Here is a 6,841-nt window from a genome sequence, read left to right as displayed (position 1 = left end):
AGCATCAAGATACCAAAACAACATCACAAAGTCATGATTGTCTTTAAGTTGTCCCATTAGGTTTCCCTTTTAGTAATTTATGCATTTCAAACATTTCTGTTTAAATTCTTTTTAATTTGTGTAATACTTTTATTCATTTTGATACTTTCCTCCATGTTTTTCCACAACCTCATCCTACAGACAAGAACCAATGATTCTTGAGAATTTGGGACAGAACATGTCCCACATAAAAAAATATGTTTTATGGATAAATAGAATTCATTATAATGGATTGACTCACTCACTGTGTTCGATCGAAAGGAATTGTGAATACTGGTGTGGTGTTCTAACATAGAGCATTACATTTAAAGATATATTTGCTGAAATCCACGACAAGTTGTTAGCTGTTCCTTGTTCTTTCTTTTGTCTTCAGCATTAAGTCACAATAGTCACCAGCATTGAAACACCTTAAAAATTGTGAAAACAAAGTAACGGGGATTTCCTTACTCCAGTAATTACAATTTAATCACCAAAATTTGAACCGTAATTAGTTACTTTCCTCCTTTACTGACAAAAGTAATCAAATTGGAGTACTTTGTTCCTTTGTACCCCCGACACTGACGGCAAACCAGGAACAAAAAGTATGTGGCTGTCACCGATTTGGCAAGTTTTCATGTGTAATAAGTTGAGTTTAGTCTGTAATGTTCAACATGGAAACACTTCAACTACAGTCAGGACCATAAATATTTGGACAGAGACACATTCCTTTTAATTTTGTTTCTGTACATTACCACAGTGAATTTTAAATAAAACAACTCAGATGCCATTGAAGTGCAGACTTTCAGCTTTTATTCCATGGGTTGAACAAAAAGATTGCATACAAATGTGAAAAACTAAAACATTTTTTAAACACAATCCCTGACTGTATGATAGATTGGATACATTATTTTTTTTTTTTAAATCCAGAAAATCGTGAATGTTTTTTAAAGGTTTTATTTGTATAAAAGTACAGGAAATAAATATTTGATCAGTTGGTATAGTTCACCTCAGTACTTTACAATATAATCCTGTTTTCTATGACAGAGGTTTAATGTTTCCCATTGACACTGAACAGGTTTGCACTCATTGCAGCTGGGATTTTATTCAATTCTTCCATGCAGATCTTCTCAAGAGCTGGGATGTTTTTCGTTGTGGCTTAATGGGCGGCAGTTTAGCTCAGGCGGTAGAGCAGGTTGTCCAACAAACCCAAGGGTTGGCGGATCGATCCCCCGCGGCCCGAGCGCGGCTAGTCTGCAGCTCACGTTCAAAAAGCGGAGAAGAATTTCCTAATTGTGGGATAAATAAAGTTTCGGTTGGTAAGGTAAAGGGAATCCAGGGTTCGATTCCCGGAGGGGAATAAACAATGGTACTGAGGGCAATTACCATATCAATGGCGAGCAATTAACATCACCCAGTATGTGGGGGGCCTTGGGCAAGACCCTTAATTCCACTGCCTCCCGAGCGCAGTTCAGCTGCTCACCGCTCCCCCAGGTGATGGGTCAAATGCGAAGAATTTCATATTGTGGGATAAAGTATCAATTATTATTATTTAACACACTTTCATTTTCCTCCAGAGATTCTCTGTTGGAGATCTTGCATATCTCACTGATATGCAACACTTTACTTTTACGCTCTCCCAAAGCTTATCTCAGCTTCAGCATCCATTGGAATGATGTTAATTGCAAAAGCAGTCTTAAGAGTTATGGTAGTTCACAGTGCGTGTGTTATTTTCTGATGCCAGCAACAGCTCTGGTTTTACATAAGTCAAAAAGCGATTTGGTCTTGGAAGAGAAGCTGCAGTCTAATTATTGAATCATTTAACAACAAGCTTTAATCCAGAGTTGACATTCCTTCAACTACCATAACTCCTCTATTGTTTTTGTAATTAACATAATTCCAGGGCCTTTTGAAGTAGAGCAAAGCATCTTTGCGCTGATATGCACTTTAACGAAGGGACGTGCTTACCGAATCCTTGTGAATCAGCATATTCTGTCACGGAGAAGAGCAGCTTTGTGCTATTATGCAACCCTTTAAGTTAGTGAAATGTTGCATATCAGTGCAACATTTCAGTGCATTAGAATCAGCTGACTCACGGTGAACGTGTGAACAGTCAAAGAGCGTGTGTTATTTAGTTAGCAGCTCCAGGACATCTCCAGTGTTAAAGGGTTAAGGAAGTGTTTTATAGAAATGACAAGTTTAAACAGGTGCCATTAAAACAGGCAACGGTAGAAGAGCTTTCTAAAGAAGTAACAGGTCTGTGAAGGCAACATTTGTTGTTTGTCTGTAGGTGCTAAACTCCTATTTCTATACCATTACATATAGTATATTCTTATACATTTCTTTGAAAAAAAGTACAATGTTGTTCATTTATTTCCTATTACATTGCCTACGTGTATCAAGAGTATCTATGATGAAACTTTACAGACGTCTTCTTGCTATGCTTTCCAAATCAGCGACTACTAAAGTGATTCTTGTGTATTAGAGATTTGTACATGATTCTATATTACACATACCTGTACTTCCGAGAAAGGTTTAGTCACGGACAGGAAGTCACGTGGGTGGGCTGTAAAACATTTCACAATGAATGTCAGATCTGCTTGGACAGAACAGCCTGTGTGTGTACCCATCTGTGAATTTGGGTATGTTCACGTTGATGTGTGGGACTTGCGTGGGTGTGTGTGGATGAGCAGCATTCCTATCCATCAAAGTCATCCAAGCGCCGCCCTCTGCCTCAGGGGGAAAAAAAAGTACCTTGTGTCGCATTCTCAGACACGTGTTCTTGTTCTTCTGCTGCTTCTTCCTTCTGACTCATCATGAGTGGCAGTTAGTGCGTAGTGCCACACCTATGAGGCCAGAACAGTCTCATAATTCAGAATTGCACACACTCCGAGTCACAAATGTCATTTTATGCAAACGTGCTAAATAAATTTGGTAATGCACACGTTGTGTTTCACAAATGCACACTGAATGTTTTACAAATGCACAATAAGTGTTTCTCACAAATGTGCACACTGTGTTTCTCAAAAACATTTTAGAAATTCACAATAAATGTATCAGAAATGCACAGTAAGTGCTTCACAAACATGATTTTTAGGTACACATGGGGTGTGAACTTACAGATCATACGAATTGCAGACTGTGCATTCAAAATCCCGTTCTCGTTTGTGAATCTCCCCGTGTGTGTGAGAGATTTTTCTACGGTGAATATTGAGACTCTTCTGACGGAGCAGGTCAACTAATGTCACCATTGGCTAGTGAATCTGTCAAACTCATCGGCAAAGCAGGCGGGTTCGCTTTGAGCCAATCGAATGGCCCCTTACACTTTCTTTACACTTTCGTGCAGGTGCCAAAAGCCCCGCCCATATTTGATTCTGTACCAGTCGGTCGTTAGCGTGTTAGCCTTAGCATGGCTTGTCGGTTTATTGCCTTCTGTTGTCAAAAATTACTGGCTTGTGCAACTTTTCAGTGGACCTGGAAGCAAGGCAACAGTGGTTGAATGCAGTTGACATTGAATCCATCGAACTCTGTACTGGTCATGGGATTTACAATGAACGTTTCACTCGGGATTGTTTGTACGTTATCCTTTCTCTTAGCTTTCATGCTAGCGTCATTTCAAGACTCAGACATGGTTCCCTTCGGTCTTGATCTTATGAAGGTGGAGCAGAAAAATCTTCCAACTACCACAGAAGGTTTTGTGGAGAAACTGGCATCACTTTGCTCCGTACCACACAGTGTGACTACATTACCTCAAGTTCATCTCACTGTCAATCACAGATACCCAATACACCCCCTGCTCAGCCTGAAGTCACTTTGCTGGACCTTAATTTTATTTTTTCAATAACTCAAATGTCAATGATTTTATATTGTAACCATATTTCTGCTTCTAACCTATTTGTCATGTGAGGGGGGTGGCTCGAGAGCCGGTTGGACCCAGAAGCAGAGGCGGGAGGCAAACAGTTCCAAGGCCAGGGGGTTTAATAAACAACAAACAAAAGGCGCTGCAGAGCAGGATGACAAAACAAAAACTCACTGTGGCGTGGCATGAAACATGGAATGAACGGACGAAGACACATGAAGACGTTAAACACACGACCAGAAGTTAATGGACCAGCACAAGAGGAAGGCAGAGACAAGACTTATATACAAGCAGGGCAGACAAGACACAGGTGAACACGATCAGGGCAGATGGGGACCAAAGGAACTAAAGCACAAGTAACAAGACAGGAAACATTTCAAAATAAAACAGGAAACAGAACCAAACAAGACAGAACAAGGACTAAAATGAAAAAACACAACACAACAAACTCAAACCATGACACTATTCGCCAGGTCACCCTTGTAAAAAAGATCCTCATCTCTCTGGGTTTTATAGCTGGTTAAATACTACACAACAAAAGATGGTCATAGAACAACAAAGTGCAAACATTCACCCTTTATTGCAGAGTAAAATTCAGTGAAAACATGGACAGATTAAAACATCAAAATTTAAGCAGATGTGGGGGATCTCTACTGATTTGAATTTTATTTAAACTGGAACTAATTTTCATAACATCCTTACATACAATGAAGTCCCTTGAACAATACAGCAGTATTGATTTGAACTCTGTCTTACTCCCCTCAGTCTCTCTTCTTCTGTATGTAATTATGTCGCCTAAATTAAGTTCTAAACAAACGGGACAGTAAAGATATAGGTCCACTCCCACACGGTTTGAATTCCACAATGGGTTGATGTTGTCTTGCTGTTCCAACATTTGTGGACCCAAAAGGGGACTGTCCCATACCGGGACATTGATCCCAGGATGAGGTTCAGTCGTGGATCCACTCTCCTCCCATTCAATCTCTGGAACCAGCACACCCTGACAAAAAAAAAAAAAAAAGATACTGTTTATGAACAGTGCTGCTTTTTTTAAAAATGTTTTAGATTTTGTAGGCACAGTGACCCACTAATAATGACTCATATTGTTACTGGCAGGCAGACCTCATATCTCCATAACTGTTTTTACTTTGCAAATAAGTAATCCTTAACAAAGTAGTGACATTAGTACATCTGATACAGGGCTCCAGACTAACTTTTTTCACTAGGAGCACTGTGGCCCCCAACTGAAAATTTTAGGGGCACAACCAGAAAATTTAGGGGCGCATACAAGTAAATCAACATGCTAACCAAATCTACTCATCTCCACTGTATTACTAATAAATGCTTTACTAATAGATGCTGAAATTACAATGTGCTGTTTCTGATTCAGTGTCAAATTTTATTCTGCACTTTTGAAGATGCAACAAGAAGGTAAACTGACAGCACCATCGCTGTCATGACAGTACATATAGTAAAGAAAACAGATGGAAATTTATCTTGGTGGCACCAACTAAGTGCAGCCAAGATGGACAATAAGCGTGTTTGAGATCACCCAAGTGGACAAAACGCTGTGCAGATCACCTGGTGTGTGACATATATTTTTGTTTTTGTTCCAACATCAACTGTCAATCATCACAAAAAAATCACGAGAAAGGGGTGGGAGCAAGGGGCAAACCTACCCGAACACAGCTGGAAATTTAGTACTGAACTGACTGAAAGCTGCCATACCGACTACAAAACAATGGGACATGTGTCCTGATGGTTTTTGTGATTAATTAAAATAATTAAAAATACCAATTGATTAAAAAAGGCTACATACATTACAAAACATTAAAATCAATATAAAATATATAATAACAGATCGTACTGAGGGTGACAGGCATATCAAAACTAAATTGAATGTTCTCCTTCAGTCTGCAGCTTCGTCTTCGCACCCCCCCCCGGCCTGGTCTCGCTAACGATCCAGGCGCGGCGCTGGTTCACCTCAAGCTCGTCTATCGTTGCATATTCCCCACGTATTTTCAGTGCGTCTAAGGCTAATCGTGTTGTTGCTCACACGTGTTTAATGTTAAAGCTCCCTTAGCTGTCTCGCATGTAGGTGTGGGACATTTATTCTCCTCAGCTGACCCGACTCCCGCGGGAGCGGTGTGCTGCTGTAACAGCCATGCTTGAGGAACGTTTGGTCGGGGGTGATGCGCCGCCGCGCGCTTAACCGTAACCAAAACACTAAACCTTCCTCCGGGTCTGTGCAGCCCAGAGAAAGGTTCAGTACGGACCACATGTATATTTAGAAAATTATGAGCGACTAGATACGTTCTAAAAAGGAAAGTAAGGAACTCCTTCATGTGGTCCGGGGAGGGAGGGGCTGTCAGGTTTCCTGCTTTCAAGCCCGGTCATTGTCACGCCCCCCAAGAGTTATTTACCCCACTGTGATTGGTTGGTCAGCTTCGCGCACGACAATGAAAAAGTGTCATTCATACAGACTGGCCGGCCGCATTGACATTAAACTTTCATTTCAAGGTGGTGGCCGCAAAATATCATCCTGGGGGCCGCAAATAGCCCGCGGGCAGCAAGTTTGAGACCCCTGCTGAGACTCTGGCACTGGTACACTAGCTGCAGGTCGGAAGAACGAATCAATAGTTCGCTAACTCAGCTCAGACGCACGTCAGGTTGTGATGATATTTGTCTCCGCTTCCTTCCTTTACGCGCGCTCGATTATCTCTAGGCCCCTCCCCCTCCACGCATTTTAGCCACTTACAGTGGCTTTCCCTATTCTTCTCACATGCATTGGCCGCCTCACAGACAGGCATCACGCGAGTGTGTGCTCGCGTTTGATGAGTATGTCTGCGAGTGTCTGCCTGCGTGCGCGCTCGCGTCTCATTGATTATTTCATTGACGTGCCCCCAAATTTACTGGTAGCACATGTGCGACTGGACGTAAAATTCAGTCGCACACTCTCAAATTTTG

The 6,841-nt window shown here is 41.3% G+C and overlaps 1 long non-coding RNA gene across 1 annotated transcript in view; it reads left to right on the top strand.

The window, feature by feature from the left end:
* Positions 1-6,841, top strand: part of LOC144991819 (uncharacterized) — a 493,827-nt gene that overhangs the window by 139,778 nt on the left and 347,208 nt on the right. The gene's annotated exons all lie outside the window — the stretch shown is intronic.

The sequence above is a fragment of the Oryzias latipes genome, chromosome 4, assembly GCF_053564925.1.
Source record: "Oryzias latipes strain Hd-rR chromosome 4, Olatipes_Hd-rR_3.1".
NCBI lineage: Eukaryota > Metazoa > Chordata > Actinopteri > Beloniformes > Adrianichthyidae > Oryzias > Oryzias latipes.
The sequence above is the reverse complement of the archived record's forward strand: the minus strand, read 5'-3'. Positions and strand labels throughout refer to the sequence as shown.